Source organism: Cibotium barometz, chromosome 17 (genome assembly GCF_041138505.1).
Source record: "Cibotium barometz isolate CiBa-2024 chromosome 17, ASM4113850v1, whole genome shotgun sequence".
In the NCBI taxonomy this organism is placed as follows: domain Eukaryota; kingdom Viridiplantae; phylum Streptophyta; class Polypodiopsida; order Cyatheales; family Cibotiaceae; genus Cibotium; species Cibotium barometz.
This window is the reverse complement of record NC_141062.1, coordinates 42,679,484-42,703,434: the sequence shown is the minus strand read 5'-3', so window position 1 is coordinate 42,703,434 and position 23,951 is coordinate 42,679,484. Positions and strand designations below refer to the sequence as shown.

General features: G+C 40.0%; 1 pseudogene; it reads right to left on the bottom strand.

Annotated features, from left to right (window-relative positions):
• Positions 1-8,827: 8,827 nt before the first annotated feature.
• On the bottom strand, positions 8,828-12,036 carry LOC147630028 (putative aldo-keto reductase 1; annotated as a pseudogene).
• Positions 12,037-23,951: the final 11,915 nt, after the last annotated feature.

Here is a 23,951-nt window from a genome sequence, read left to right as displayed (position 1 = left end):
ATTACACCACTACATTGTGATTTGGAGCCTTGGAAGGCGCATCAAAACGGGTATCTCAGACTACATGAGCCAGTTCATTTTGGATGCATACAGGTTGATTTTCTACATCAAATTTGAAGATTGTTGGCTACCTTGGAGTATCTGGAACATTCATTGGAGTGTGGTTGAGCTGAGGAAGGGTCATTTACAGATTTGAAGTGTGCGGAAGGTGTATGCATTGAGCAAATATGTCGGATAATCCAGTACAGATTGTTGGTGAAAAGCTGGATAGGAAGAACTTCCAGGCATGGAAGTACAAGATAAAAAGTTTCTTGAAAGGAAAAGGATTTTGGAATCTCATTACAGGTGCTGAGCCTGAGCCAGAGCTACCCCAACAACCTACACAGCAGTAGGTTATTGCTCATAAGCAATGGTCAGAAAGAGCATTCAAAGTGCTACATTATCTGTCTATATGTATTTCGGATGCTATGCTCATACACATACAGGATGCTGAGAATCCCAAAGATGCATGGGATACATTGGTAAAGATGTTTGATACAGACACAAGTGCTCGCAAGTTTCAGTTTTGCGACAGCAGATACATAATGTGAAGTGGAATAAAAGGAGCATCCATGATTATGTGCAAGAAATAAAGAAGTTTGCAGATGCATTGGCAACAATAAATGCCCCCATGCCTGATGATGATTTGGTGGATATTACCTTGCGTGGTCTTGGCAAGGAATATAAATCATTTGTGATACATCTATCTCGGTTCGGAGTACAGGTTTACCAGATGAGTTGGTTTCACTCTTACTTGTTGAAGAAATCAAACTCAGTGATTCATTTCTGGATGCATCTACTAGCCATGATGATAATGGCAAAAATCAGGCTTTCTATTCGCAAAGAGGTTTTAGAGGCAGGGGGAGATTCGCATCACGTGGCCGTGGTGGTAATGGTCATGGATGGCAGGACAGTCATCACAATAGAATTTTCAGCCCACATATGGTGCTAGAGGTGGTCGTGGATATACACCTCAGAGAGGCAGAGGTAATCCTCGTGGTAGAGGACGTTGGCAAGGCCAACAAACATCTATGCAAGATGTGGAATGCCATTATTGTGAGAAATTTGGTCATATGGCAAGAGATTGTTTTCGCAAACAGAATGATTTGAGAGGGGGTAGAGCACAACGTGGTGGTCATTATGGTGGAAATTATGCATCAAGCAGTAATGATGGCACTGCAAATTCGCCATGAAACATGTTGTTGGATCAATGATGACAAATGTTGAGAATGATGACACTTGGTATATGGATTCTGGAGCATCAAACCATATGACTTGTCATGGTGAATGGTTTGAGCATATGAAGCCTATGGATGTGAAAGGCTATGTGGAAACTGGAGATGATGCTCAGCATGCCATTACACATGTTGGAAGTGTACCATTGGTTATGCACAATGGTCAAACAAAGTCTATGTCAGATGTATTGTACGTGCCTTCTATCACAAAAAGCTTGGCCTCAGTTGGTCAAATGGTGGAACAGGGATTACAGGTTCGTTTCAACGAGCATGGTTGCTTTGTTGAGGATTTTAAACATGGATGTATAGTCATTGCTAAAAGGCAAGAAAGAAGGCAGGTTGTTTAAGCGGATGCTGGGATTTTTGAGCTAAAATCAGCCATGTTCTCTAAAAGCAGAAATGTGGTACAGGACATTGATATGTGGCATAAGAGGATTGGACATGTCAATATACAAAGGTTAAAGAACATGCAGACAAGAGGCATTGTCAGTGGATTGCCTAGATTCAAGTATGATGGGCATATGCATATTTGTGAAGCCTATCAGTTTGGAAAGCAGGCAAGGTTGCGGTTTCCTAGAGAAGGAAATATGAGTAGCAGGCCACTTGAGATAGTACACAGTGATGTATGGGGTCCTGCACAAAACCCATCTATCAAAGGCAGTTTATACTATGTGACATTCATAGATGATTTCAGCAGGATGACATGGATATACTTTCTCAGAGAGAAGAGTGAAGTGTTGGAAAAATTTATGGATTTCAAAGCTTTTGCAGAAAAGCAATATGGCTGTTGGATTAAATGTTTGAGGATAGATGGAGGTGGTGAATACACCTCAAAAGCTTTTGAGCATTTCTTGAGGAAGCATGGAATAAGAAGACAATTGACTTGTAGGTATACACCTCAGCAGAATGGTGTGGCTGAGAGAAAGAATAGGTCATATGTGAAGTGGCTAGGGCGATGCTCAATAAAAAGAGCATGCTAGATTATTATTGGGCAGAAGCATGTGCTACTGCAGTGTATATACTGAACAAAACACCTACAGCAGTAGCCATTCATGGAAGCACGCCAGAGATGCGGCTTACAGGTTATAGGCCAGACATTAGACACCTCAAAGTTTTTGGATGCATAGCTTATGTACATGTGCCTGATGAAAGAAGGAGGAAGTTGGATCCTAAGGCAGAAAAATGTGTATTTGTTGGATATGCACAGGATCGTAAGGCATACAAATGTTACAATCCACAAACTAGACAAGTGGTCATCTCACGAGATGTGGTGTTTGATGAGCTTGCTAGTTGGTACAAAGCAAAGGATGAGGGTGTCATTGAGTCACTTGAAGCAGATGTGCCTGTGAACTTGCCACAAGCAAGTTCTAGTTCTACTACTATGTCTGGGCCAGCACTGCAGGTCCCTATACTCTGCAAATATGCCCGTAGGGTTTTGCGTTCTCAGAATTTGCATCTGAGGTCGTTTTGGGCTCCGTTTTTGCATTTCAAGTTCTACACAGGTGTTTTCGTCATTTTCTACAGAAATTTTGACAATGCAATTTTCTGCAAAACAGGCATACGTACTGTATTGTGGACCGTGCTACATAGCACGAGTTGTTTTCTGCTCAGTCTTTGCTTCATTACAGGTAGCTTTTGCATCAGTTTCAGTCAGTGTGGCCATGGCTGATAACAGCAATGATGTATTTCGCATGTTGTCTACTGAAGACAAACATAGATGGAGACAGCAACTACCCACTTTGGGCATACATGATGTAGCATGTTTTGGTTGCAAAAGGAGTGTGGAACATTGTGCAAGGTATGGATGTACGTCCAGGTTCTGTGGATGTGGGATCTGTTTGAGGATGTTGCAAGTTCTAGCAGCTCTACTGTTGCTGCTGTTTTACCCACTGCTGAATAAGCTCGTTGGGATGGTAAAGATGCGCAGGCTCATGCCTTGATTGCACTTTCTGTCAAACATAACATCACCCCACATATTCGTTCAGCTAAAACAGCAAAACAGGCTTGGGATATTCTAGCTGGTTTGTATGCAGGTCGTAACGAGGCAAAAATCGCTTACCTGCGTAAAGAGCTAGAATTGAAGATTATGCAGGAAGATGATGACATGAATGTTTTTCTTGCTGAGATTAAAGATCTCAAAGAACAGTTGATTTCTGCAGGTGAGATTATTCCTGATCATTCTCTTGTGCAGACTGTTCTTGATGCTTTACCTGAGACATATCAGACTTTTGCTTCCACGTGGAGACTTCTTAATGAGGACACACCTGATGCTGTCAAGTATGATACTTTAGTCAACAAGCTCTTGCAAGAAGCGCAGTCCAGGCAAAACAGGGCCAGGCAGCGTGCAGTTGATCAAGCATTTATTGCTACCCAGCAGCAGAGAAGAAGTGGTAAGGCAGTCCCTTCCACTGTTTCTTCTCCTATTAGTAGGTCTGCAACTTCTTCTCCTTCCATAGGTAGCAACAATAAGTCTGAGAAGGCTCTTGATAAAGGCAAGAAAAAGACCAGGTGCAACTATTGTAAGGCAAATGATCATGTCATTAAGAATTGCCCTAAGCTAAAGGCTAAAGAGGCAAAGAAGAAAGAGTCAAATGCAGCCACATAGCGAATGCTTCTACAAATGCAGATTCTGCAAATGTTGTGCAGGATACAGAATGGGCGTTTAGCGTGTATTGCCAGTATGACCCATCTGTACATGATGCATGTTTGGTAGTTTCTGTTGACTCTCATGTTTGGTATTTTGACAGTGGTGCTACAAAGCACATTACCTCGCATCGTGATATGTTCACTTCTCTTGAGGCTGTCCCTAATGGGAATACTGTCACATGTGCCAATAATGCTTCTTACCCAGTGAAGGGCGTTGGTAAAATTATGCTTACGGCTGCAAATGGCAGCGCTTTCACACTTTCAGATGCTTTGTATGTGCCAGGGATAAAGAAGAATCTATTGTCTGTCTCTACGCTTGCTAGACTTGGATTTGTAGTTAAATTTGTGGATGACAGATGTACTGTTCATGATTTGACTTCTGGTGATATGATTATTGCATCTGGCACCTTGTTTCGTGGGCTGTATAGGCTCAATTCTTATGACAAGTGTGTGGAAGATTCAGCAAATGCAGTTTCTGATGAAAAGGCAGTTTCAGATGCAAAACTATGGCATGCTCGTTTTGGTCATCTGAACTTTGCTAGTTTGCTGCGTTTGCAGAAATTTGATATGGTTGCTTCATTGCCTCCTCTTGAGGCACCATTGAAACATGTTTGTGAAGGCTGTATTTTGGGCAAAATGCAGCGTTCTACGTTTCCAAAGGATGGTTCTGTACGGGCCACTCGCAAATTGCAACTTGTACATAGTGATGTATGTGGGCCTATGCAAACGCCGTCATTTGGTAAACACTTGTACTTCGTGACTTTCATTGATGATTACTCAAGGCATGCATGGGTATATCCACTAAAGGCAAAGTCCGAAGTGTTTTTGTGCTTTAAACAGTTTTTGCTTATGGTTGAAAATGTATCCAATTGTAATGTAGGCAACCTCCATTCTGATCGAGGGGGGGAGTACATGTCTAAAGAGTTTGATGCATTTTCTGGCTAGTTGTGGGATAAAACACCAATGTACAGTGCCGTATACCCCTCGGCAAAATGGTGTTGCTGAGAGAAAAAAACAGGTCACTTATGGAGATGGCACGATGTATGGTCAAGAGCCAAGCTTTGCCACATGCGTTTTGGCTTGAGGCTGTCATGTGTGCTGCATATGTACTCAATAGGTGTCCCACTAAGGCCTTGCAGTCTATTACTCCATATGAAGCTTGGCATGGCAGGAAACCTTCTATTGGTCACTTGCGTGTCTTTGGTTGCTTGGCCTATGCTTCAGTGCCTGTGCAACAACGCAGAAAATTGAATGATAAGGCTGTCAAATGTATTTTTGTTGGTTACAGTGCTAAAAGCAAGGGTTACAGATTGTATCATCCGCAGTCAAAGCGTATCTTGATTAGTCGAGATGTTATTTTTGTGGAAGATGCTGTGCAGCCCTTGTTATCATGTACCAAAGAGACAGGTGTGAGCTCACGGGATATATTTGATACGTTGTTGCCTCTCTTTACAAGTGGGAATTCAAATGTAAGTCCTAATGAGGCAAATATTCAGCCTATGCAGATTTCAAATGACATCATAGATCAGCCTATTTCTGATGCAGATTTACAGGATGTAATTCATGAGGATAGGGCTGAAAATGAGCAGGCTAGAGGTATGCCAAAATGGCTGGTGCAAACCTTGCGTGATAGTAAGATTGATGCACCTATGACTAGTCGTACTCGTTCAGGTTTTCAGCATGCCTCTTATACATCAGATTGTTATGCTTTGGCTGTGTCTAGTATGTGTGAAGAGGAAGAACCTCTTTCATTTGATGAGGCACAAAAATCAGAAAATTGGTTGGCTGCAATGCAAAGTGAATATGATGCTATAATGAAGAATGGTACATGGTCTTTGTGTGATTTGCCTATTGGTAAAAAGGCCATTGGATGTAAGTGGGTTTTTAAATTGAAACGAAAGCCAGATGGCAGTGTTGATCGCTATAAGGCTAGACTCGTTGCAAAGGGTTATGCTCAAGAAAAGGGCATTGATTTTGATGAGACCTTTGCTCCCACTTGTCGTATGACTACCATTCGTAGCATTTGTGCATTGGCAGCTCATAATGGTTGGAATGTACATCAGTTGGACATAAAGACTGCGTTCTTGAATGGAGATTTGCATGAGGAGGTGTATGTATCGCAGCCTCGTGGTTTTGTTCAAAGAGGGCAGGAAAACAAAGTGTGCAGGTTGAAAAAGGCTTTATATGGTTTAAAGCAAGCTCCACGAGCTTGGTATGAAAAGATACATGCATATTTGACTGCACATGTTTTTCAGAATAGTCCAACAGAAAGCACTTTGTATGTTAAACGTGTGGATGATGTACATCTAATCATTGCTCTCTATGTCGATGACATGCTGCTCACAGGACCAAATGAGAGTCATATTGCTGATTTTAAGGCTGATTTGAATGCCTCTTTTGAGATGTCAGATTTGGGGCATTTGCATCATTATTTAGGGATACAATTTAAGCAGTGTGATGGAGGTATTGCTTTGTGTCAGACAAAGTATATTGAGACATTGTTGCGGAGATTTGGCCTTGAAGACTGCAAGCCTATTGCTACTCCAATGGAGACAGGTTTGAAGTTGAGTCTTCATGATGCTGGAGATCACTTTGATGTCACACTCTATCAGACAGCTGTTGGTTGCCTCATCTATGTATGCATTACGAGGCCGGACATTCAGTTTGCAGTCTCACAGGTGAGCAGGTTTATGCATAGCCCAGGGTCTCAGCATTGGAAGGTAGTTAAACGCATCTTTCGCTACTTGAGTGGCACCATACATCTTGGGTTGTTTTATCCCAAGGGGAGATCGTTGCCGCTAGATTTACATGCCTTTTCGGACTCAAATTGGGCTGGTTGCTATGACACAAGAGTGTCCACAAGTGGTTTTTGTTTCATGCTCGATAGCTCATTCATATCTTGGTTGAGCAAGAAGCAACCTACTGTGGCCACTTCTAGTTGTGAAGTTGAGTACAGGGCAGCTTTCACAGCTACGGTTGAGTGTGTGTGGCTCAGACGGCTTATGGCTGATTTGGGTGTTGGACAGGAGTCCGCCGCCTCTATCTACACTGACAGTCAGAGTGCATTGGCAGTTGCGAGAAACCCAATTTTTCATGCTCACACAAAGCACATTGAGGTGCATTATCACTATGTCAGGGAGAGACTCTCAGCAGGAGAGATCAGCTTGGCCTATGTGCCAACACAGGACAACCTCGCCGATCTTATCACAAAGGCGCTTCCTCGTGAGAAGTTCGAAGCTTTCCGCAAAGCTTTGGGCTTGCTCCCCTTTGTGGATTGATCTACTTCGGGCATGGCACTCCCCTATACATGAGTGCCAGCTCTCGTTTACACCATCACTCCTAGGGGGGATTTGTTGCCATATACATAGGCAGTGATGTGTGTGAACACACTTAGGACCGTCGGGGCACTTTTTCCCTCTTTAGGAGGTTTTTCCCCCCGGCTTGTATGTACGCCCATCATTCTAGGGCTAACTTATCTTTTGTACATTGACACAATCTAATACACTTTGTGTTGTGTGCATTCTTGTTGCTTCTTCTCCAAGCTTTGTGTGCTTTCCTGCAACCCTAATTACAACATTCATTAGCATACCCTAGATAGAGTTCTCTGTATATGTATATACTTGACCATCTCACATGCTAAAAACATGGATTTAGGAGGTCCATCTATCATAAACCTTACAACATTTTGAATTTTGTCAAATATGGTTACATATCTAACCATCTTACATGGCTAGATAAATTAATTAAAAAGGATTTTACCTTACATACCTTACAACATTATGAATTTTATGATTATGTTTTAAAAATCTTTTAAGAATCCCACTTTCATCCACATGTTGTAAAAGATCTCTCTACCTCAATTTTTATGATTATGTTTTTGAAAGGTAAGATTTCTTTTAAAAATCCCATTTTGATCTACATGTTGTAAATGGTTTCTCTCTCTCTCTCTCTCTCTCTCTCTCTCTCTCTCTCTAAATGTGTGTGTAGATAGTGGGAACAATGTCCATCTCTCTCTCCCTCTCTATCTATAGCATGTAGTAGTCATGATAATGCATGTCTTTCTTTGTACAAGGACAAGCTCTTTATACTTCCATTTCTCTCTGTCACTCTCTCTCGCACACACACACACACTTTCACTCTCACTCTCACTCTCACTCTCACTCTCTCTCTCTCTCTCTCCCTTAGTAGGGTTTGCATGTAGTATCGATTGATAACTGCCAAATTCTTGTTTTTGTTGGAGTGAATTAGTTGATATGGTGTTCCAACACCTTTGGGAAAGGTGGAAAGAAGAAGTGGGTGGTTAGGGGGTTGGGCTAAAGTACTTAAAGCTTTCATTCTACAAGTTAAAACATGTTCAATTAATAAAAGTTGATACATGCTAAAAAAGCATTGGAAGGTAGACATTGAGAACATGTCCAAAAATGGAGTAGAAGAACATGTCCAAAAATGATGTACAAGTGTTGCATTGCAAGAGGGATTAGTGTAGAAGGAAATGATGTACGGGCTTTGCATAGGCTTTGCACCTCGCGGGTGTGATGGTGGGCAAGGATTGAATTACCCCACGATCTGTTGGTCGGTGAATTCTCCCTTAACCAACTCACCACAATTCCCGTGGGGTAGGTTTTGAATGAAGTTGGACATCAAAGAAGCATGTCACACAAGCACATGCAACATTGTGGCATGGATGTCATAATCATTTGGCCATGGGTCAAAAAAAAACAATCAATTTTCTTTCTATTTCTTTGTTCTATAAAAATTATCCTTTGTTCTTATTAGAATTGGGCGATTGTTCAAGATGCGGACAGGTATATCGCTCTCTCTCTCTCTCTCTCTCTCTCTCTCTCTCTCACACACACACACACACACACACACACACACACACACAATGTCACACACATGGTGAACTATCATGCATCATCCTGTAGTGGTGGTGTATCTGCAAACTTGAAAGTTGACACCATGTCTACATAGCGTTCACCTGCTACCTCATTCGGAGGCACTGCTCTGCAGAAATCTCTTCCAAATCTTCCTTTGAAAGCTTCACATGTAATGATTCTAAATTCTCATCAAAGTGCTCAAATTTTGTGGTCCGTGTATAAACACAACATACATGTCATACGTACCAACTAATTAGTTAATATCAATCACCATATGTATGAATATAATCAAGCTCACTTGAGGGTGTAATTAGCCATCTTAGGGGAGTGATTGGAATGATGACGGTAGATTAAGAGGACAATTAGCATGCAGCACTGTATGAAATGGGATATGATTAAGGTGTGATTAGACTTGCCTGGGAGAGTTACAACGTCGTCTCCTTGGTACTTGCAAGGCCCATGCCAATGCGAGTTGTGAGGTTGTACACCCATGCTTCTTTGCGAGGTTTGCAATCCTCTCATAGAAAACCTTGTTCTTCTCAAAGTTTTCTCCCTGGGTCCTTGGTCGAGTCTTTAACCCCCCAAAAAAAAAAACAAAAAAAAAGTCCACAATGGTTAGTTCTTTTTTCATGCAATACCTAATGAGATCCATTGCAAAACAAAACTTACCAATCGACTATCTCTCTCTCCAAAGCTTTTCATAATATCTACACCAGAGAAAAAGCCCCTTCCAAGAGGACTATATGCCACTATTCCAATGCCCAATTCTCTGCACAAACACCCTTCCTTCTTTGTTAAGCCTTGTATTGCATATCATCTCTTGGATAACCCTTCACCACCAAGTTAAGACAATGTATAGAATAATAGGACCTCATAGAGGTGAAGAATCTAAGCAAACCCATTAATAAAATAGCTTGAAGCTTCCATTAACCCCACGAGAACCCCACCAAAACCCCCCCTCATTTCAGTTGAGAACTTGCACCATGCAAAGAAAAATTCAACTTAGCTTTGAACATATGTTGAGCATTTAAGCAACATTCTACTCATGGAATGACTACCACAAGTTGACCCAAAAAACAAACAAACAAGCTCACTATGGTGAGCATTTAAACAACTTGTAGTAATGAGTCATTAGAGCTAAACATGCATATGGCTGGTTGAAAATTCTAAATAAGCTATTAGTGTATCTTTCTATACAATGAAGAAGTTTTAGGAGAATGTGAATTTGGTTATTAAAATGACCTGCACAATGGGATGATTTCTTCTTCCACGTCTCATGTCCACAATGCCCATTCAATTTGGAGAGCAGTGATTGGATGGACTGCATGGGCTCTTCTTATGGTATCCACGCTTGCCTCACACAAACCTACATGTCTGATTCTGCCTTCTTCAACTAGCTTCTTCAATTCTCCCACCTATACCAAGCATCCCACATACATGTATTTCTTGAGAATAACATGACTTTAAATGAGACCTCATTATTCCTAGATGAGTTTAGTTTTAAGACTTTTAAATTGTAGATGTAATAAATGATTAATTTAGATTGTTTGTCTTAGACCAGTACCTATCATAAATAGAGTCAAAAATTAAAGGTTTTATTTTTTCCAAAGAGTACACCTCACACTTCACCCCTTAGTGGAATGAAGAGGAGTGGGCTAGAATCGACGAACCCACGCCCGAGAGGAAAGAAGGGCACCATCTTTTCCACCCACCGCTATCGTCCCGGGCGTGGGAGAAAGGGCGCCATCTTTTCCACCGGGTGCCGTTGTCCCCACCCCCAAGGATTGTATTTAAGTGCACTCATTTAAAGAATGGCTCATGCTTTAAGATTAGAACAAGCAATCATTCAATCAATAAAAGGGTGGTCAGTGGGATATGATACTTAAATATAAGTCAACTGCAATAATCATGACCTAGAAATATATATATATATATATATATATATATATCAATATTATTTACAAAATCTAAGAAAGTAACTATTTCAACACTCTAAGAAAGTAGATCAATAAACTATTTCAATCATACAAATTTGTAAATGAGGAAATCTAAGAAAATTGAGACACTATGTACAAATAAAACTTTTTTGAGAAAATATGTACTTTATATTATTTTGTGAAGTAGAAAGAAATGTGAGTTGGGTTTTTTTATTTTTATTTTTATTGATAATAGCTAATATTTAATTTGCCGTTTTTTCAATGGGAATGTTTGTGTCAACTCGGTATTGGTAATAGAGGTCTATGTAGTCCACATCCATCCTTTTTAGGCTCGCCTCACATGCCTTCCGCACGTGCTCTGGGGTACCCCTCACCACCACTTTCCCATTCTCATCACGAGTGTATCCAAATTTGCTAGAAATTTGGATCTTTTCTCGCGGGAACTTCTTAATAGCCTGCCTCCAAATTAACACAATTACGCAATTCTTTTACATCTTTTTTTAAAAAAACTTCTTATTAATAGCCTGGCTCCAAATTAAAACAATTAAGCAACTATTCTGATTTTTTTTAAATATAAACCTCTTGGTAAATCTGCATGAATCTTGGCATATAATTTGATGAAAAAACCCTGAATTCACCCAATGTTTCTACTACTTAAGGATCCACTCATGAAAAAATAAATAAAACTTCTAATATAATTTTCATTGAATATTTTTTACACCATCGTCCAATGGGGGGGGGGATAAACCCTTTGCTTAAACTTTGGATTTTAAAAATGCTCGAGTTGGGATTTGTAATAACATGTAAAATCAAAATTGCGTTAATTCTAAAGGCTATGTGAAGCAAAAAGAAGAAGAAGAAGAAGAAGAAGTGGAGAGATGGATAGGAAATGCTTTTTTTTTTTCTTGGGATCTATATATATAAACTTGAAAGTTGTCCAAAAATACTGAAATACAGCAAGGTAAAACTTGAATTTCCCTACAGGTCTCTACAAATCACTTTTAGTCTTTGGATGGAAGAGGAAAATGCATTTTCTATTAAGAAAGGCAGGCCTTTAATATATATATATATGTATATATATATATAACTATTATATAATCCCACAAATGCATTTTCTATTTAAACTAATAATTTGTGTGTGTGTGTGTGTGTGTGTTTTTTTTTTGTTTTTGGGGGGAGGGGGGGCTTTACTTTTCCAACGATGATTTCGACACGGAGCATCGGAAGTGTCAAGGTTAGTGACCCCTTGCTCAACGTGCAGCAGCGCCACCCCTTCTTCTTCTTCTGAGACCGGATTCCCATACATTTTCGAAAAAGCCATGCAGCCAAATCCAATGCCTGGAACCTTTAATATATATTTTTATTATTCAAAAAAAACACACACACACACCCACCCACCAAAAAAGAAAAGTATCAGGAGATCGGGGAAAAATATTAATAATTAAAATGCCTCTGAACAAATCCGATAAGAAGCGTGCCTGCAACCCGTTTGATGAGCCAAGCTTCCGGATTAAGACAGGCGCCATCCTCACAGCTCTTGCCAAAAAAAAAAAAAAGGAAAAGGAAATGACGACTGTCTAGACCATGCATACACACACATATATATATTTATGTCCCACGCACGCTTTTCGCATACACACACATATATATATTTATGTCCCACGCACGCTTTTCGCATGCCTATTTAATAACATATATAATCCTTATCTGCTTTTACACCCCACATGCTTTTCGCAATTTGGTACACCCCACCTTCACGCATCTTCCTAAATTTCACGCTCTCAGTGCTCGGACAATACATTTTTTTTAAAACCAATCAAAATACCGTGCTCTAACAAAACATATTTTTCAACCAAGCAAAATAAGGAAACTCTTTTTTTTTTGGGATCTTTTTGTGCTTGTGTGTGTGTACGCGCGCGTTCATGTCGCCGTCACTCACAGCAGAGCTAGCAAGTTTTGTATACCCAGCACCTCTTGCATGGGACTTCAATACCTCTTGCCATCCTCACAGCTCAAGCCCCCCCCCCCCCCCCCATGCTTTTCGCACCCCATTGCAATTGGGTCCACCCCACATTTACACCTTTACCATCTTCCTAAAAATTAGGCCTTCTTTTACAATTTCGCGTCCGGGTGACAGCTCGCAATGCTCGGACAATACATTTTTTTTAACCAATCAAAAGATATTTATGTCATAAAAAAAATAGCCTGGTTTTTCATGTCAAAAAAAGGTTAAAGAATGGCACTTTTCACATTGATTACATCTCTTTTACATAAGCAGACCATTTTAATATAATTGTCCCTAAGAATGCTGGCACATATTCCTACAGGACCATGGTACATGGAGATTAAAATATTCCACAAGTTGAATAATAGAAGAAATTACCCATAAACACCATACCATACAAATCAAAGAACACAAGATTGGGTACAATCCCCCCCCCCCCCCCCGAACGTGTGTGGTTCCATTCCCACACGCAGTACTTAAATCATTTTATCATAAGTTTAGCCCTTGGAGCCATAAATAGCATAGCTTTCCAAAATTAGGCTTTTTTAAAAACAAAATTAAACCTTACTCCAATGCTTTAAAAGTACCTCATCAAAAATAAACCTTGCCCAATATATGTACAATGGGCCAAACCATACAAAATCAAATATTTAGCACATATGTGCTTGGCTAGGCAATCTCATCCAATATCCACCTTGGTTGTTCTGAACTCATGATCTATACTCAACATAGTCCACAATGTTAGATCACCATTACTTTGAAATCACTCTCAAAAATAATTTTAAAAAATGGAAATCATTCACTACCATGCATCACACATAATTAATCAGATTCACTCCCATGATAAAATATTTTGAAAAATCTCACTCTCGTGGTAGTCCACCTGTTTGAAGAAGACAGTCGTCCTCGGTTGTAACTATCAGCACACACACAGAAGATTAAACACACTAATCGTTCCCACATTGGATTCACTCACAATGTCTTTTACACGTGTCTCACGTATCTTAGAGTTGATCGGATTCACTCACAATCAAACTCACACAACCTTTACATACGTCACACATGTCGTCTTAGGGTTGATCGGATTCACTCACAACCAACTCCCACATTGGATTCACTCGCAATGTCTTCATATGCGTCGCACGTATTCATAGAGTTGATCAAACTCATACCACATGTCTCACATGTGTCACAGCTGGTTGGATTCACTCACACAACCAACTAGGGTCACCCTCTAAAGAATCAGATTCACTCTTAATTCTTATACCACACTAGGTCACCCTTATCAAGAATTAATTCAAAAGAGTTGATCGGATTCACTCACAATCAAACTCACACATTTCTTACAAGCGTCACACATATCACAGTTGGTTGGATTCACTCACAACCAAATAATTCTTTAATCACACTTGGGTCACCCAATATAAATATTAAATATTATTATTCGTAACATTTCCTCTTGCTTGAGATGCAACTGACCTCTGCATATTTAAGTAGTAAGTGAAAAGATTCAAGGTATAATATCCGTCACTCACAAATAGAATCCCTCCCAACACTAGATTGTGATAAATTATCCGTCTCATAGATAAATATCACTAAATATTAATCACAGTCATGCAAAAGAGTATTCCTCACGAACACTAACGCGAGTGTGTGTCACAGACAACTCGTCAACTTTCTTTTGAATTTGAAAAGAGAATAATTGTAGAGTTGAAATATATTAAGGTCTATGGGTTCATATGAAATGACAATAAGTAACATATATCTCTCGGTGATCAATTGAAAAATACATGTGCATCATTGTTATTTCATTGAAGTCTTAATAGTGAATGATCTAATATGTATTTTCTTCTATGTTTAAAAGGTTTGGAAAGATGGTTAAATCGAGGAAATTGAGGAATGTGAGATTCCGCTACTGTAGTGTCCCTAAAATGTCCATTTTTCTTCTGACAATTTAAGGCTAAAGAAATGGCATTGCTAAGAGAATAAGGATAGAACATGTTCACTTCCGCTCTAATGGCTGATTTCAATCCAGTGGCACCTATAAACTTTCTCCTTTGCTCTTTTTCGTGCACTTTCTCTATAAGTTGTAATAAAGTTTTCCAAAATCTATCAATATAGGGTGACATGTTCTCCTTTTCCAACTGTCTAAAATATCCCATTGCTATTTGGCTTTACTCTTATATGACGGAGGTAAGAAATCCTTCTTGATAAGCTTTTGGAATTATTTCCATGACTTTGGTTTGCATTTGCCTTGTCTAATAACATTCCACCAAAGAGCTGCACTACCTAAAATGATTAGTAGCACATTTAACCTTATCCTTCTCAGAAAATTTCTCTCCAAAAAAAAATCATCAAGCTGGCTTAACCACATGTGAGTATGATGTGTGCATCCTTTTTATCATGATAATCCAAAAAAGTAAAAGCCTTTCTACTGATCTTATGTTCCTTTCGAGACTCTTGAGCTTTGAGAGTAGTTTGCATAGTCTTGGGATAGGGGCCTTCTCAGAATCGAAAGAATCAGATTTAGAATATGTACGTCTTCACTTCTTGCGAGCAAATTTTCGCTCCAGATCTTCTCTTTGCCTCTTCTCACTCAACAAAATTGAGCTTGAAGTACGTTTACGTGGTTGTGGATACATTGCCATTGTAGAAGAAGCAAGTAAAGTAATATGGAAATGTAAAAACAAAATAGAAAAGGTAGCAAGCTTATCTGACTCCCGTGTATTTCGAAAGAAGGTTTGTTGAAGTGCTTGAAGTTGATGGCATTCAAGAAAGAATTAAATAATAATAATAATAATCTAATAACGCCTTGATGTTGATAATAAACCCAAGTAATATTTTGTTAAAGAGTCTTCAAAAGAGTTAAAAAAAATGTTGAAGAAGAGAACCCAGTTGATCACTGAATTCCTTTTATAGAAGGAGTAGTTTTGTAAAGTTCTCTCTCTATTTTTCTTGTGACTCTTTGAAAGCTTTTTTGAAGCTAAAAGACATAAGCTTTTGAATCCTTTTAAAGTTTGTGAGAGACATAAGCTTTAAAAGCTTAAAATAACTTTAAGCTTTTAAAATCTTAAGAAGGTAACCTTGAAGATTCAGTGTTTAAAGCTTAAAGCTTTAAATATATATATATATAAAAGAAACTCTTGTCTTTAAGAAGTAGGCGGCCTATGCAGTCTGCGCAAAAACCACCCGCGCGTAGCACGATTCGGAGAGAAAGAAAAAAAAGTTCAGCCCGTAGTCACTGTCGCCCCAGGGGAAGAGAGAGAGAGAGAGAGAGAGATGGAGATTAGTAATGGTTTAATAAAATTTAAAATTAGTTGGATTAAATTTTAAAATTTAAAATTTAAAATTAGTTGGATTAAATTTTAAATTAGTTGGATTAAATTCTAAAATTAATTTCTCCCGTTCTTGAAATCAACGCACAAAGTCTTCTTCCATGAGTCGTTGATTTGAAAGATTAATATAAGCCCTCCATTATACAAATCTTCCATGCTTAGTGGTTTAGCAGTCCAAAAGCTAAGCCTAATCCTCCTTCAATTGTAGACTTTATCCATACGGACGAATCAAGAAGAGGTTGAGAGTCCATGAAAACCACTTTTGCTCGAAGAGGGTGGTTTCCTACAAATCCACTTATGGTTTTCCACCTTCTTTCCTTGCCCTTGATCTTCAATCACATCCAAGGATGTACAAAATTCACATAACCATGTCTTCTTTTGTCCAAAGGTCTTCCACACCTTCTCTTCTTTATCTCTTGGATTTTTGATTTTTGAATGGATCTTGTCTTTGTCCAAAGATTCTCCTCTTCCCATGCAAGTATTTTGAATTTGTTGAAAAGCCTTTAAATTTGTTCCAAGCCAATAACCTTTGAGTAAAAATCAATTTCTTGATTTTTCTTCAAGTCTTCATGACCCAAATTCAATACTTAAATTTACCGTGCTTTGATACCACTGTTAACAGGACCATGGTACATGGAGATTAAAATATTCCACAAATTGAATAATAGAAGAAATAAACCATAAATACCATAGCATAAACATCAAAGAATACAAGATTGGATACAATCTTCCCTTGATGTGTGTGGCTCCATTCCCACACGCGGTATTTAAATCATATTATCATAAATTTAGTCCTTGAAGCCATAAGTAGCAAAGGTTTCCAAAATTGGACTTTTTTAAAAACAAAATTGAACCTTAGTCCAATGCTTTAAAAGTACCTCATCAAAAATAAACCTTGCCCAATATATGTACAATGGGCCAAATCAAATATTTAGCACACGTGCTCGGCTAGATAATCTTGTCCAATGTCCACCTTGGTTGTTCCCAACTCATGACCTATACGCAACATAGTCCACAATGTTAGATCACCATTACTTTAGAATCACTCTAAAAATTAATTTTGGACAAATGGAAATCATTTACTGCCATGCTTCGAAGACACATAAACCATGCATCACACATAATTAATCGGATTCACTCTCATGATAAAATATTTTAAAAAATCTCACTCTCCCATGACACATATGCTTGATGTGAATATCTCAAGATATTCATACAGTGAAAGCTACTTTAGTTTTTCATTGTATGAATGTAATTGTGCCTAACAATGTTGACATATACTCGATGTGAATATCTCAAGATATTCATACAGTGAAAAACTACTTTAGTTTTTCATGCCTTATAGAACCCTTCCAAATCACAACACAAGACTATCGATCACTTCAGTGTACATTAATAATTGCTGATATGATTAACCATCAACATTAATATGCACTTCATTGTATATCTGCTAGTAAGAGCACAAAATGTGTATATATATATAAAAAGATAAAAAACACATAAGATAATTGGCTTCCCTCCTATACGTACGCGACTACAACGGTGACACTGGCATCAGAGCCTCATCTTATTCATTGGGGTCTGCGCTTGAACGGTGAAGGTTAATCAACCTTAGTAATATAATTTTTATATTATTTATTTTTTGGGTGGAGGATAATCCCTTATCTCTGAACGACTACGTGGCTGGAAAAAGCTCACCATTGAAGCGGTTAGATTTTCTCTCTGCGCATATCGTGGAAGCCATAGCCATAGCCCTTTTACACCACAAGCGCAGCGTGATAATAGCCAAGGTAACAACTACCTTACAATCGGTGCCAACCACAGCAAGCAGGCGCCTGTGCCAAGTCTTCTTCTCTCACTTCGTGCGCCGCCACCAGAGAGCACTACACAGTACTCCCCTGACCATGAATCTCTTTGATGTGCTCACTAACCTTGGGCCGTAGCCTTTCAGTTTCCTCTTCACGAAACGTAAACTCTAAAACCTTTTATCAAGGTTAGCCTTCACACATCTAGATGGCTACTATTGATCTCCTCCGCTACACATGTTAGCCTTCGAAGCTCTGGTGTGAATAGCCCTACACACGGGCACTTTTTACTTTATGATGGGGCAGGGCTTTTTTCTATGTGAACACACTCTTGTATGTTAGTCACATCAACCTTAAGGCTAGGGCTTCTAGTTTGTACTCCACACATTCACAATCATGATCATTGAATACTTCTAGCTATCACAGCTTCTTCTCTCTTTCTCTCTAAGCTCATGTGTGATTGATTGTGTGTGCATTTGTGTCTGTGTGAGTGTGCAGAGCATCTACTCCCTCATCTAACATTGGTATCAGAGCCTTGTTTCAAAGTCTTGGTTTTAGAGCCTACGCCTGCATTCGGTTGTAGGCATCACCCATCGGCATTCGCGTCTACTCTTACCTTAGCAACCTACTGTTGGCCTTGATGCCCTCCTCATTGATGTCGCCTCCTGTTAGAGTGGTTTATCTATAAGCTCTCATACTTTGCACTTTCCAGAGATATAGGGTTTTTGCCTCCTTCTGTACATTGGTCAGCTTTCCTTTATGCTACCATACATTCTGGGCAACCCCACACACTTGCACTACACAGATTTCAAAATATTTCAGCATCACATATCTACCAATTTCTATTGTTTCTACTATTGTTGTTGTTGTCTGAGTACCGACTTTCAACTTTCGGCATTAGACTTCTGCGTCCCCGTCATTTTTGCTCGATCAACCATTTAGCATTCCTTTCGACATTAGCTTTCTACATAGTTGATTCTGCTCAATCAACCATTTAGCTGCGTCCATAAACTTGGTTTGGCCAATAGATCAACCTTTGGCTTTCCTCATTCAGCATTCACATATTTAACATCATTCAACTTTAGTTGTGCGCTCGATTAACCATTCAGCTGCCTCCATCGGTTTTGCCCAGTCAATAATCCAATCTTTGGCTTTCAGCTTTCGGCATTGAACTTCTTCTTCCATCAGCTACATCAATCGACTTTGCCTAGTTAGTCATTTAGTGTTTGGATTTTTGTATTTAGCCATTCGGCTTCAGGCATTCCACATTAAAGCATTCGACTTCAACACTCAAGCTTTCCAACAGTCATCTTTCAGCGCGTGGCTATCCGCATTCAACTTTTTGACATTTGATTACGATAGCTTATGCGTTAGCAGCTTGACTTTCAGTCTTGGCCGGGTTTACTTCCTCGGCTAGGTTTACTTTCTTGGACAGGTTTACCCATTCAGTATAGCAATCGGCATTCCACATATGGTCTTCGGCATTCAGCGTTTGAGTTTCATCTTCTGTTAGTTGATTCCGTTAGTTAATTTAGTCAACCAATTCAGATTTTTCCCATCAACTGATTCCATGCTTGGTTCCATGTCCGTCCATCACAGCTGAATCTGAACTGACGACTTCGCATTCAGCTTCTGACGTACTGATTCTATCCCAACTTCAGACTTGTTGATTCCATGTTATCTTCTGATCTATTGATTCCATGTCAGCTTCTGACCTGCTGACTTACTAACGCCACATTAGCTTCCCACTGAGACTGATGCCACGTCAACTTTCAACTTGCTAACCTACTGATGCCATGTCAGCTCGCTAACTTATTGATGCCACATCAGCTCCGGAAACACTAGTGATTTGTTTGGCATGTTGTCCATTAATGATAAGTTAGATGGCACCAACTATCCCATGTGGGCATATATGATGAGGCATGTACTAGTGGTAAAGAACTTGTGGGTGTATGTATCTAGTGCTAACTTATGACCTGATGGACCTGAATCCGTCATGCCACTATCAGCACATTAGGTGGATCCAATGTCAGAACTAGTGAGTTTGGTTCCAATGGAAGTGTACCACCTGAACCTATTCCTTCTATAGATGAACAACTCAGATGGGATGCTAAAGATGTGCGGGCGCATGTCTTGATTTGATCTCTCCTACAAATGGCAAGTCATACCTCATATCCATTCATGTACTTCCTCTAAAGGTGCATGGGATATCCTTGCCTCTCTGTATCAAATCCACAATGAAGCTCAAGTTGCCTATCTACAGTAAAAAATTTACTTGGAGCATATGACTGAGGGTGAATCTATGGATGCATTTCTAACCCGTGTCAAAGATCTAAGAGAGCAATTAATCAATATTGATGGGGTTATACCTGACAGTTCGCTTGCCTCTATAGTTCTCGATGGCTTGCCATAATCCCATCAAGTATTTTCTACCACTCTTTGCCTCTCCTGATAAAGACGAGTACAGATTTGTACACATTTGATGAGTTGGTAGCTCTCTTGTCATGTCAGGAAGAGAAGTCTCATTCCAATTGGAATAACATGCTTGCTTCCGATTAGGCTTTTCTAGCTCCCATTATGGCAAAGGAAAATCTGGGGCTCCTTCTCATGCTAAACCTAATGTTAAAGCACTCATCAATTTAGATCCTTCTAAGCCCAAAGAGGATAAATCTAAGGAGAAGAGATGCTTGCTTCCGATTAGGCTTTTCTAGCTCCCATTATGGCAAAGGAAAATCTGGGGCTCCTTCTCATGCTAAACCTAATGTTAAAGCACTCATCAATTTAGATCCTTCTAAGCCCAAAGAGGATAAATCTAAGGAGAAGAGATGCATCTATTATCGGAAACCTGGTCATGTCATTGAGGAATGCTGGAAGCAAAAACAAAGTGAGCAGAAGAAGAAGCAGTAGTTCTGAGTTTTCGGGATTCATAGGCCACTGCATGACCTTCCTGCACGAGCGCACGTCTTCCACCACAACTGATAATGTAGAGGAAGCCAATTTCGCACATGATGGCTATGCTTTATGTCAGGACTATGGTCCTACGGAAGTCGAGCCCTAGCATAAGTTAATAGCTTTCGGAGTCTCGAGAGTATTATTAGTGCTAGCGGGGTTCAGGGGTTAATGGGCATTAGGGTTTGGTCGATGTGTGTACCATCTAAGTTAGCACGGCTCTTAAGTAAGATGGGCGGCCGGGCTAGGAGGTGTGTACACAGGCCAGGGTTTTGGTATAAAACCCAACGAGAAACCCTAACTCGTCATTATATGGTTGGGAGGTCGGTTGACCTCCCAACCATATAATGACGAGTTAGGGTTTCTCGTTGGGTTTTATACCAAAACCCTGGCCTGTGTACACACCTCCTAGCCCGGCCGCCCATCTTACTTAAGAGCCGTGCTAACTTAGATGGTACACACATCGACCAAACCCTAATGCCCATTAACCCCTGAACCCCGCTAGCACTAATAATACTCTCGAGACTCCGAAAGCTATTAACTTATGCTAGGGCTCGACTTTCGTAGGACCATAGTCCTGACATTACTCCACCCTCTCTTCTTCTCCACGCCTAGGCTATGGCGACTTGAGGAAGACGCAGCCGTAGAGCGGAGGCGTTACACTGGTATCAGAGCCAGCGGCGCCAGGCGTGATGTTGAAATATACAAGTGAATAGGGTGTGTGTGGGAACAAGCTCTTGGATAGAGGCTGTAAAAGAGGAGATGTAATTGTGAAAGAACCTGTGAAAAGGTTAGGAGAATCTACTGGGAGAGAATAATGGGTAGCATGAGGGAATTTAGGAGTGTGGAGATATTCTGGGAGATATTCAGGGAAAAGAGAAGAGGTGGAGATATTCAGGGAGTGAATCATGGAGAAATCAATGGGATTTGATGCTTGATGTAAACACTATAAATTGAGGCATAGCCCTAATGAGAATTTGCTGGTTTTTGAGTATCCATGCCTACATTAATCTATGTGCTAATTATTCACTAATTACGTCTTAATCACTTGCTAATCACTTTGTCAATTATGCTGATTCTAGTGTTTGATCCACCATAGCTCATCATTTTGCTCAAATTTCAACATGGTATCAGAGCCATGCCTAGAATCAACCAGATTTATGAGCCCATTAGTGAATTAATCAGGATTAGTAAGATAATTAGCAAAAAATCAATTTTTTAGTGAGTTTAAACTCTTCCCCTTCACCCCCAGCCAGTGGAGGACTCTATTCTCCATGCACACTCACTATTAGGCTATGCCCTTCTAGGTTAAGCTAGCCAACACTCCTAGCTACAAGCACATCAAACGGCGCAGCAAAACGCGCAGGCGTTTAGGAGATTTCGCGTTTTTTGCAGGCGCCTTTTTTTCTCTGCAGTTTTTGACATTACTCCTTGCTCCAATCAAATTGAGCTAATTCCTCCTAGCCCAAGGGGTAATCAAGCATGCTCTACAAGCTGGTGAAGACAGAAATCAATTTCATCAAGTCTACAGAGAGATCAAAGCTCTTCATCAAATCTGCAGGTGACTTTGGTAAAACAGAGATTAAGCTTTCATTATTTGCTCAAATCTTGTGTTTCTTGGCTTAATCCTCTACTAGACTCATTGCTATTGATGCCTTTGAAAGCATTTGAGCTCATTTGAAGTGGAAGGCACCAGATCTGAGCTCCCCGCATACTCTGTTTTCTGCACACAAACCAGAGCATTAATTTGCTAATCAGTGATTAATCAGTGCTAATCACTGTACTTTGGTGCAATTGAGGGTTCAAATTAACCATTAGGTATCTGATACAGATCCCTAAAGCTTCAGATTGCAAATCGGAGTTGGTTTGATACTCCAACCATCCCGTACAAATTGGTTACTCTCAATTTAATGTAATTTCTGGTGATTTTATGCTGATAAAATTGTTGTAATCATCTATTAAACACCAGATTGAGTTGTAAAAGGGTAGACACTGCCCTTGAATCTTTAATTTGGATCAAGAGGTAAGACCCCCTTCACATCACCATGAATTCAGCACAGGAAATAGCCAAATTTAATGGAGAACAGTTTTATACATGGCAAACAAAAACCATGTATTTGCTGATGAGGAAAAATCTGTGGGGATTAGTTGAAGGGAGAGATGAATGCCCAGAGAGAGGGGAAAATGAGTGGAAGAGTAGGAATGAAAAAGCATTGGGGCTTATTGCACTCAGTTTAAATGATGAGATCATTCATCATATCACAGGGATACAGTGGGCAAAAGATGCATGGGATGAACTCAATAAATTATTTGGTACACAAGCAAAAAATTCCAAGATAAATCTATTAATGCAATTCTACAAACTGGACATGAAGGAAAGTGAACCCTTAATCACACACTTGAACAAATATAAAAGTATTAAGCAACAGCTGGCAGCTATTGGCAAAAAGGTAGAAGATGATGAAGCATTAGCTGTACTTTTGAAGAGTGTGGATAAAGGAGATTATGAAAACATTGTAGCAACACTAAAGAATGTGCCTGAACTGAAGATACACGAGATAGAAGCAGCTCTACTGGAGCAAGAGAGCAGAGGCAAAGAGAAGAAAGAGCTCGACTCAACAGCAGGAGAGGAAAAAGCATTCTTCACCCGAGGAGGATTCTCTCGAGGACGAGGACGAGGAAGAGGCAGAGTAGGAGGGAGGACCTTCACTTGCCACAAATGTGGAAAGCCAGGACACATGGCGAGAGACTGCTACAGCAAACCCAGTGAAGAAGGAACGACATCGGCAAACTTCATGGAGGCTCCAAGAGAAGTGGAGTCGGATCATCTTTTCTGAGAGAGAGAGAGAGAGAGAACCCACAACCCAATGTAACCTGCCCCAACAAAGTAAAACCACCTCTGAGCCACCGATGATGTAGGCCAAGTGGTAGTTGTATGTGTGAGCACTTTAGTCAAGGTCACGGGCACTTATAGTAGCCTTGGACACATAGAGAGAGAGAGTGTCAAGGACTATGGAGTTTAGGGACTTGAGGCACTGGTCGCGGGCTATCAAGTAAGAGGGAAACTTGATACAGGGTCCAGGTGTGTTAGGATTATTCACTTGAGGGGAGGTGTTGAAATAT